The sequence below is a fragment of the Triticum urartu genome, chromosome 5A, assembly GCF_056163025.1.
Source record: "Triticum urartu cultivar PI428250 chromosome 5A, HENAU_Tu73, whole genome shotgun sequence".
In the NCBI taxonomy this organism is placed as follows: domain Eukaryota; kingdom Viridiplantae; phylum Streptophyta; class Magnoliopsida; order Poales; family Poaceae; genus Triticum; species Triticum urartu.
In genome coordinates, this window is record NC_141877.1 from 300,855,234 (window position 1) to 300,866,435 (window position 11,202).

The 11,202-nt window shown below is 39.5% G+C and overlaps 1 long non-coding RNA gene across 1 annotated transcript; it reads right to left on the bottom strand.

The window, feature by feature from the left end:
• Positions 1–6,194: 6,194 nt before the first annotated feature.
• Positions 6,195–8,096, bottom strand: LOC125508634 (uncharacterized). Its single transcript, XR_007283685.2, has 3 exons — positions 7,799–8,096; positions 7,534–7,680; positions 6,195–6,463 (listed from the first exon to the last, which is right to left on the bottom strand). It is a non-coding gene; the product is annotated as an uncharacterized LOC125508634 (long non-coding RNA).
• Between the last annotated feature and the right edge of the window lie 3,106 nt (positions 8,097–11,202).

Consider the following 11,202-nt stretch of genomic DNA (forward strand, 5'->3'; position numbering starts at 1 on the left):
TTGTTCATCGGGTTTAGGTGTTCTAATGTAACTCTTGTTGACCACAGTTGAAACTTTAGGATGTTCTTTTATCCTAACAGGGAAAGGTGGTTTCTCAATATAAGTAGAAGGAACAACTGGATCAACATTGTAAAGTATAGTTTCTTATTTAACTGGTACCAGCTCTTTGATTTCTTCTTTAATAGGTTGGTGATATTTAAACCACTTCTCTTTAGGGAGATCAACCTGAGTAGCAAATGATTCACAGGAGGAAGCTACTATCTCAGAGTCAAGTCCATATTTAGTGCTAAACTTTTGAAAAGCATCGGAATTCATAAAAGATTTAACACAATCATACTTAAGCTTAATACCTGACTCCTTACCATCGTCGAGTTCCCAATATTCAGAGTTGCATTTAATTCTTTCCAAAATATCCCACCAGAATTCAATAGTCTTCTTCATAAAAGAACCAGCACAAGAAGTATCGAGCATGGTTTGATCATTACGAGAAAGCCAAGCATAAAAGTTCTGGATAATAATTTCTTTTGAGAGATCATGATTGGGGCATGAATATAACATTGACTTAATCCTCCTCCAAGCTAGAGCGATACTTTATCCTTCACGAGGACAAAAATTATATCTATATAATTTCGATCACGATGAACTAGATGCATAGGATAGAATTTTTGGTGGAACTCCAATTTTAAACGATTCCAATTCCAAGATCCAATATCATCGCATAGCCTATACCATGCCAATGCATTTCCATTCAAATATAAAGGGAAAAACTTCTTCATAACTTCATCTCCGGGTAAACCTGCAAGCTTAAACAATCCACAAATTTGTTCTACATATATCAAGTGCATATCAGGATGTTCAGTTCCATCTCCTGCATAAGGATTAGCTGGCAGTTGTTCTATCATGCCCGAAGGAATTTCATATTCAATATTTTTAGTAGGTGCACTAGATTGAGGGGTATCTAATTGTGGTTCCGGTCGAGGTGAAGATACCCCGAAAAAAACCCTCAAAGGATTGTTTTCCATAGTAACAAGTGACAATAAATTTCAGCACACTATATAAATGTTTCGTTACCAAAGGCGCTTCACTCCCCGGCAACGGCGCCAGAAAATAGCCTTGATGACCCACAAGTATAGGGGATCAATTGTAGCTCTTTTCGATAAGTAAGAGTGTCGAACCCAACGAGGAGCACAAGGAAATGACAAGTAGTTTTCAGTAAGGTAATGTCTGCGGGTGCTGAAATTGTAAGTAACGAAGTAATTTGATAGCAAGATAATTTGTAACGGGAAACTAACGATAGTAGTAACAAAAGTGCAGCAAGATAGCCCAATCCTTTTGAGGCACGGTACATGCCAAAACGGCCTCTTATGATAAGCAAAGCGTTCTTGAGGGTACACGGGAATTTCATCTAGTCACTTTCATCATGTTGGTTTAATTCGTGTTCAGTACTTTGATAATTTGATATGTGGGTGGACCGGTGCTAGGTGTTGTTCTTACTTGAAAAAACCTCCTACTTATGATTAACCCTCCCGCAAGCATCCGCAACTATGAGAAAAGTATTAAGAATAAATTCTAACCAAAGCATTAAACTTTTGTATCCAATCGGTCCCTTACGGAATAGCGCATAAACTGGGGTTTAAACTTCTGTCACTCTCGCAACCCATCATCTAATTTCTACTCCACAATGCATTCTTAGGCCCAAATATGGTGAAGTGTCATGTAGTCGATGTTCACATGACACCACTAAGGGAATCACAACATGCATACTATCAAAATATCGAACACATATCAAGTTCACATGATTACTTGCAACATAATTTCTCTCGTGACCTCAAGAACAAAAGTAACTACTCACAAATGATAATCATGCTCAAGATCAGAGGGGTATTAAATAGCATATTGGATCTGAACATATAATCTTCCACCAAATAAACCATATAGTAATCAACTACAAGATGTAATGAACACTACTAGTCACCCACAAGCACCAATCTATAGTTCCGGTAACAAGATTGAACACAAGAGATGAACTAGGGTTTGAGATGAGATGGTGATGTTGAAGATGTTGATGGAGATTGCCATCCCCAAGATGGGAGAGTTGTTGGTGATGATGATAACGATGATTTCCCCCATCGGGAGGGAAGTTCCCCCGGTGGAATCGCTCCGCCGGAGGGCAAAAGTGCTCCTGCTCAAGTTCCGCCTCGAGACGGCGGCGCTCCTTCCCGAAAGTCCTCTCCTTATTTTTTTTCTAGGTCAAATTGACCTATATACCAGAAGATGGGTAGCGGAGGTGGGCCTGGGTGAGCACAACCCACCCGGGCGCGCCTGGGCTCCCTGGCGCGCCCAGGTGGGTTGTGCCCACCTGGTGGGCCCCCTCCGGTAGTGATTTGCTCCAATATTCATCATATATTTGATAAAAAAATCTCCATGAATTTGCAGCTTGTTTGGACTTGTGCAAAATAGGTGGCCTGAGATAGCTTTTCCAGGTCCAGATTTCCAGTTGCCGAATTCTCCCTCTTTGTATATACCTTGCATATTATGAGAGAAAAGGCATTAGAATTACTCCAAAAAGCATTATTATGGATAAAAAATGATAAATAACAGTAGGAAAACATGATGCAAAATGGACGTATCAACACACACTGTTGTTGTGGTGATTATGGAGACTTTGATTGACAATGGAGACTTTGATTGACAATGGAGACAGTGTGTGTACAATGGTGGTAGCACTTTATTTAAAGGTTGTAGTGATGTTGTAGTTAATGCTAGAGTTGGGGTGAAAGACTGCTGATAGGGGATTGGACCCATGTCAGGAAGAGTAGATGGGGTAAGCACCCCGGGAATTTGTTACAATGTAGTGCATCTTCTCGAATGCTAGGGGAATTTTGGCCCCTGGAAAAAATAAGTGTATTCGAGGACCTGCTCTAGCCTCTGAAACCTATGTTGGTTGGGTTTCAGGAAACCAAATAGATTAGCTTTTCTAAAAACTTATATTAAGAATTTAATGGGTAAGAGGAGTTTTAAGTGGAATATCTGCCTTATGTAGATTTTGCTGGAGGCATTTTGGTAGGGGTAGATGCAGATCAATTTGAGATTTTGAGCTGGGTATTAATTTTTTTTCTGTTAGTGTAGTTTTTACTGATAAAAGTAGTGATTTGATGTCTAGAATTTGTACTGTTTATGGGCCTGGTTATGAAGAAGGAAAACATGAGTTTATTTCCGAAATGCATTCATTGTTTTTGAATTGGATTGGCCTTGCTATTATTGGTGGGGATTTTAATTTAGTTATGACATAGGAAGATAAGAGTAATGGGAATGTAGATTTTAGGTGGGCAAAAAAGTTTAATGTGTGGGTGGACAAGTGGTGTCTGCTGGAGATTGACATGTCTAGTAGAAACTATACTTCGTGTAATGATCAAGAGAATAGAGTTATGTCTAAAGCTGAGAGCATTTTTTGCATTACTAGGTTTGATGTTGCGTTTCCCTTAGCTAGCTCTAGGGTGCTGCCTAGAGTAGGAAGTGATCATACTCCAGTAGTTTGGGACTCTGGTGTTGATCAAATGCCTAGGAAAGCTAGTTTCAACTTTGAAAAGTGATGGATAACTAGGCCCGACTTTAAAGATTTGGTAACTAAAGCTTGGGCTAGTAAATATATTTCTAGTAATCCTGTAGATGTATGGGAACATAAAGTTAGTATGTGTAGGAAGCTACCTAGGGGGTGGAGTATGAATATTAAGGCTTTTCTTAGGAAGAGTAAAAAAGAACTTGTGGCGGAGTAGGAGGCGCTTGATATTAAAGTAGAGATTTATAGTTTGTCTCATATAGAGAGGGATAGGGTGGCTAGCAAGAGATGTGGCAAATAGAAGAGATTGAGGCTAGACAGAGATCCAGGGATAGATATATCCTAGAGGGGGGTAGGAACACTGCTTACTTCCAAGCAGTGGCTAACTAGAGGAGGAGAAAAGAGTTTATTCATGTTTTAGAAGGGACAAATGATCATGTTACTGATAATATACGAATGAAGAAAATAGCTATAGATTATTATAGAGAGTTGTTTAAATGGTAACCTAGGTGTGACATTAATATTAGGGTTGATTTCTATAGTGAGACTAAGAAGGTCTCTGGTGAGGAAAATGCAAGCTAGAAGCTAGGTTTTCTGAAGAACAAATTAAGGATGTTGTATTTAGCTCTTATTTAGATGGCTCCCCTTGCCGTGATGGTTTGCCTTTTACATTTTTCCAAGAGTTTTTGGATATAGTTAAGGGAGATTTGATCAAGATGTTTGATTTTTGGTTCGATGAAGACCTAGGTTTATTTAGATTAAATTTTGGTATGATTACTTTGATACCCAAGTAGAATGTGGCTAGGACCATGAATAAGTTTAGACCAATTAGTTTGCATAATTGTTGTTTTAAGATTTTTTTACTAAGGTTTTAAGTAATAGATTAGCACTTATCACAGGTAGAGTTATTTCTGATTTTTAGTCTACATTTGTTAGAGATAGGTATATCCTCGAGAGTGTAGTAACTGCACATGAAATTGTACATGTTGTGCATTCTACAGGGAGACAGAGGTTAGTTTTTAATATTGGTTATGAGAACCCATATGACAAAGGTAATCTAGACTTTTTGTATGAATGGTTGGCTCTCAGGGTTTTGCTTCTAAGTGGCTAGTTTGGATTAGAAGTGTAAGCCAAAATGGCTCTATGGGAGTCAAGTTGAATGGTGAAGGGAGTGAATTTTTCCTTATTGGAAAAGGCTTGAGATATGGGGATCCCTTGTCCCACCCTCCTTTTAAACTTGCTGGTTGATGTGTTTTCTAGGATGTTAGTCAAAGGGTCTCAAGTTAGATTGATTAGAGATCTTTGTCCTAATCTAGTTAGTGGTGGTGGTGCTGGGGGTGCAATATGCACATGGTACTTTTCTTTAAGGAATGATAGTAGGGTCTCTCTTAACCTGAAAATGGATTCTAACCTGCTTTGGAAAATTTTGCTATAATTCCGATCAATATGGTAGCTGGTGAGCTAGACATTTTTCTAGAGATTTTTATATGTATCACCTGTGATTTTGTAACGCCTCATCCACAGTCACCCATTCCTGACCATTATGTCTGGCAGGATCTAGACTGACCCCATAAACCAACACTAATTTTCCTGCGCACTTTATCCTAATTCGTGCGCACTCGGGATCAACTTCTCAGTCGGCCATTCATCTTCAAATCGCTCCAAGCCAAACATGCTTAACTTTGAGGTTCCTTTTGGATGGGCTTCCAGAAAATAAGAAATTACTTATTGATTCCTATTAACCCAGGCTCTCACATACACACCCACTCAGAAAAATTGATGTCCTCGTCGGCCCATATGAACTTTCCCTCCTCGCACGCATCTGTGCGTCCATTTACATTTTTTTTGTTTCTTCAAACTTCCAAAAAGGGCGTGTGTGGGATTTGGTCTCTAGACCTCATGTTTCACAATGGTAACCACCACGGACACATCATCTTTCGTGGCTAGGTATTGTTTTTCTTCTTTTGTTCTATGTCAACTTGTAACACTAAAAAGACGACTCTCGTTTTTCTTTTTTTGGACCGGTTTTTGTTTGTCTTTTCTTTCTTTCTCTATTTCTATTTCTTTTTTCATTCATTTTTTTCTTTACTCTTATATTTTTATTTTCCAAATTGCATGAATTGTTTTTCAAATTCAATGATCTTTTTGGTCAAAGTCGATGAATATTTTTGAAGAGGATGAACTTCCTCAAAATTGATGAACTTTTTTCAAATTTGTGTTTTTTCAGAATAGATATACTTTTTTAAAAAATTGATGAACTTTTTTGAAAATTGGTGAACCTTTTTCAAATTCGATGCATATTTTTTTCAAAATCAATGATCTTTTTTACGAAATCATTGAAATATTTCCAAAATTGATGAACTTTGTTCATTTTTTGGTCTTTTTTCCAAAATCAATGAACTTTTTTTTAATGGATTAGTTTTTTTTCAAAAAATTTGTGAATGTTTTTCAAAATTGATGAAGTTTTTTCAAAAAATTTAACCTTTTTTAAAAATTGATAAGGGCTTTTTCAAAATCAATGAACTTTTTTGAAATTCATGAAACTTTTCTAATTCATAAACTTTTTCTAAACTAGATGATTCCCCGCGCGTTGCTGCGGAAAATATTGCATAAAATTGGTGTTTTATTCACCGTATTGGCTCTTAAAAGGATCAAGAGAACAATGATTATGATTTGACAAAAATATTTAAGAATGATACATGACTATAATGGTATAATGAATATGTGCACATGCATAAATTCCATTGGACTCGTATCAGCTAAATTCAGTATTCTCCAGAGGCCAACAGTTAAACCTGGACTTGATGGCGGTTGTGGCAGCTATACTGTGCATGTCAGTCATACTTGTGGCAGCTCGAGCCCAAAGGCAGCCAAGAAGAAACCATCCATGTATGGAACGAACGTCTACAAACAAAAATGAAGCGGCTTAATTCATTCATCGTCAATGTTACATCTGGATAATGGAAGATTGGCACTCATACATCCATGTGACAAATAAACGTGATGTTAGCTCAGCTGGTTAAAAATTTAAAGAATGAGAGGCATGGCAAATAGTTCAACTCAGTTGGTGACCCAAAGGGATAGATCTAAAAGACAATGCAATATGTATCTACTATATCATCGAAGTTGGGTTTCAACTGAAGATGAAGTCCTTTGTTACCTGGCTCTAAAGTCTAGCTATGAAAACTGGACCAATGTAACCAAAGGCAATATGGCTGAAATATATAATGTGTAACAGCATAGAAGTAGGGGATGATAATCCACACCAAACGAAGGAGACGTGAGAGCTGTATAAAAAGTGCTAGTTGTAAAGAAAACCACAATTAGTTCCTGATAAGAAAGCTACAGTAAAGTACGAACTTTGAAAAAATATCCATCAAAAATATATAAAAGAACATTAGTGAGCTGATGCCTTGCGGGTATTGTTGTAGGTAAAACCGTTGTCGTCCAAATATGCTAAGCTTGTATGAATAAGCATAGCAGAGAAATGAGACCAGATTCCTTTATAACTATTCAATATCAGAAATAGAGCGGACATTGGCTGAAATATTTTTCTATCAATTCAAGATACTGATAAAAGAAATGTCAAGAACATGCTTTAACAGATCTTTTTACTGTCGGCCAGCAGGCAGAATTTTTCAGGCTTGTCACTTTGGCAAGATATATAGCGAGCTCCTCAAAATAACAGCTATCCAAGTCTCAAAAGGTTGATGGGTTGATTAGTTAAATCCACATCAAGGCATGCACAAATATCTGGGGTAGTACAGAAGCACTGAACAGGACAAACAATAGTCCACGCGCTGAAAATAATAGATTATTATACAATGAGATGAACAAACTATACTCCCATGCTCTGAAAACATATATAGTGAGATAGTAATTTACTGTTCTATTTTTCGGAAGACTGATATAAGATGTAATAGAGATGAACTGATATATAAAGTTGTAGCTGCAGGTGAGACAAAAGTGTGTACCTACATCCTGAGGAAGAGGCAAAGGTGTCTCAAATATTGGGAGTCCGGCCGTGGTCCGCCACTGCGCCGTTCCACTTTATCCGAACAGACCGGCCAGTTAAGCTCCGACTACTTCGTCCAGCTCGCTGCCGCTGAAGAGGGCTTCTTCTACCTCACAAGTTCTGGAGTTTAGATTCATCTGTTGCAAGTCGATTTGTGGTAACCAATCTACTGTTGGGTGATTATCACCAAATGAATCAGCATAGACACCCATCGCTAGACTAACCGAAAGGAAATAAGATGCAGAAATCGAAAATCCAAATCTGACTCCACAGATTTGGAGCCCGAGCTTCTCCCACACATTCAACGCAATCGATGGAGAGAAGATGGCGGCATGGCTAGCCACTTCTCCAGGCAGGGCACGGCGACGCGCTTAGGATCCGCTCCGCAACGGTAGATCGTCGGCATCCATGTGCCCCGCGGCAAGGCACACAGAGGCGGTAGAAGGAGGAGAGGGTGAAGGCGCGTTGCGCCGCGAGGCAGACGTCGGTGAGATAAGGTCGCATGGAGGGATATATAGAGAGAGTGGAGATGCGCCTGGTGCGTGGTGGTGGATTTTTATGGTTCATGATGAGGAGTAAAATCATGATGCATGGAAGAGGAATGCTAGACTCGTTCTTCAATTAGGCTGGTTGTAATGGGAGTATTATATACTAGTATCATGCATATGATATTAGCGTGTGATACTATCTCCGTAATGCATAGTATCATAAGTTAGTATTTTAGATTGCCTTATTAATTATCATGCATGACATAAACTAGTAAAATATTTAATATGATACGGTATCATGATATGATACTACATCCTCTCTTTCCTCATTTAGTTGTATGCCACATCATTCAAAAAGTCTAGTTGGCATGCATGATACTACTTATGATACTCCCACTACAACCAGCCTTAGGCTAGCCATAGTGGGGTAACTTAGGTAGTAACTTAACACATCCCAGACAATTTTGCTTATGTGGCCAGTATTTAATGAGGAGAGAGGTGTTTGGAGTAACATAATATGTTACTGTAACATAGCGCTTTCCGAGGTAAAATGAGTCTATAAGACAATAAATGAAACAATCTATGACACTACTACTAAGATACTTTGCATTATGGAGGTAGTAACTTAGACTAATGTCATATGCATGACATTAGTATAAATTACTCCCCACTATAACCAACCTTATGAAAGGAGAAAGAGCAATCCTTTCGGTGACCAGAAACAACAACACACGGATGAAAGAATAACGGTGCTGCTAAAAATCAGTCGCGAAGTCTCAGTTGAGTCCCCTAACCATTGGATATTTTTGGAGTTTTAAGATCTGTGTGCTCTATTTGTTGGATGAGAACCGGCCCATGTAGGAGGCAGCTGGCTTGTTTTTGTTTTTTTGTCTTATATTCGTGTCAGAGGGGCCTGGGCAGTACATGTGATGGGCTTGCCGCAAAATAGAATAAGAGTTCTTTTTTTTGGCGAGCGAGAATAGGAGACCGTTCTTTCTATTTGTTTGCTTGTTTTTTGGTCTGCAAGTTTCACTGTAGCCCATATTTTTTGTCACGATATACACGCTAACTATGTTTATTTCAAAGGTAGGTATGTATATCATATGAAACATATTTTTATTTTTTGTATATCTTTTCTTCATATTTTTTATTTTGTTTTGTTCATATCGTTCGACATGGTATTTTTAAAATAGAGGATTTCAGATTTAATTTTTTTTGCCCGTGTCCCTTGTCGCGTTGATTATTTTTCTCGACTGTATTTTTATTTTATTATTTATTATTTTCTATTTTATTAAAAATTTAAACAGTTTTCGGCTTTTGTTTTAAATATTTTTTTATTTTGAAATTTGTGATCGCTCAATTGCTCCCTACTGCAGTTGCATGTCTCCAATGCGACTGCAACTCAGCGGTGTTTTGTCAGGGGTGAGGGGCATAGTTTCATGTCTATCACTAAACATGCAACGACAAGTGCCCCGCCTCGATTACAACTGTATATCTTCAACGCGACTGTAACTATATGGTGTTTCATCAGGGGAGGGGGTAGTTGGTACGCAATTGCATGTGTACCACTAGGCATGTAACTATGTAATGTCTCGTCAGGAATGGGGTAGTTGCGTGTCTGTCAATATCCTTTTTTTTTGTTTTTTATGCGCTCAAGAGAAGGCGTATGAAGCATGCTTGAACTGTTGCAAACATAAGAGTAAGTGTAATGATTTTGGCATCTATGTATGGGAGTTTAAAAACGCAGCGCTAACTCAGCAAATCTATTTTTTAATTTATATTTTTAATATATTTTTTATCCTTTTTAAGTTATTTGTTATGATTTTTTTTTCTTTTTTGTGTGTCTTCAATAAAATAGGTTATAAAATGCAATGAAAGTGGTCATTCCAACAACGATAACGGGAGAGAAGCTCACATTTTGAGGCCAATTCATGATCGTACACTGCAAAGTTGCACAAGGTTCCTCAACAAAGTGTAACATATGGAAGATGGTGGAGAAGCTTACTTACAGACTGTATCTCGGTAAGGGTCAGCTAGTGTTCTTCGGGTGGGCGGCGAGAGATGGTAAAGTTGTCTGTCTGATACTAAGCATGCACCTACAAGTGTCGTCCTCGACTGCAACTATCTTTGTTTTATATTTTGTCGAAGGGGCAGCGGAAGAGGGGGCGGGCCAGTTTCATGTCCGACACTAGGCATGCAATTGCAAGTGTCGCACCCGACCGAAACTGCATGTCTTCTAGCCCTACCGCAACTGAACTTTTTTGTTCTGTAGGAGGGGCGGGCCAGTTGCAAGCCCGACAACATCCCCTTAACCGCAAGCGTCGGACCCGACCACAACTGCTTGTCCCCCAACATGGTTGCCACTAGACCTTTGTTTTGTCCAAGAGGGCGGGCCAGTTGCATGTCTGACACTATAAATGCAACTACAAGTGTCGCACCCGACCGCAACTGCATGTCTTGTAATCCGGCCGCAACTGGACTTTTTTCTGTCAGAGGGGGCACCGCTAGAGGGCGTGGGCCAGTTGCAAGCCCGACAACAGCCCCGCCACTACAAGTGTCGCACTCGGCCGCAACTGCAATGTCCCCTAACATGGTTGCAATTGGACCTTTGTTTTGTCCGAGGGGTGACGAGAGAGGGGCGGGCCAGTTGCATGTCCAACGCTAGGCATGCAACTGCAAGTGTCACACCCGACCGCAACTGGATGTCTTGTAACCTGACCGCAATTGGACCTTTGTTTTGTCTAAGGGGGCGACAGGAGAGGGGCGGGCCAGTTGCATGTCCGACGCTAGGCATGCAACTGCACGTGTCACACCCGACCGCAACTGCATGTCTTGTAACCTGATCGCAACTGGACCTTTGTTTTGTCGGAGGGGGCAGCAGAAGAGGGGCGGGCCAGTTGCATGTCAGACACTAGGAATGCAACTGCAAGTGTCGATCCTGGTAGCAACTACATTTTTTCAACACGACCGCAAATTAGTGGTGTTCTGCCAGTTTTTTTATGAAAAAACTATTGCACGCCATATCTCAACTATAACTGCATGGTGTAATATGACCCACAACTACAAGGGATACCAGTACCAGCAACTAGCCGCTCCCTACACCTTCATTATTTTCTCAAATACACATCGATTATTTTAAA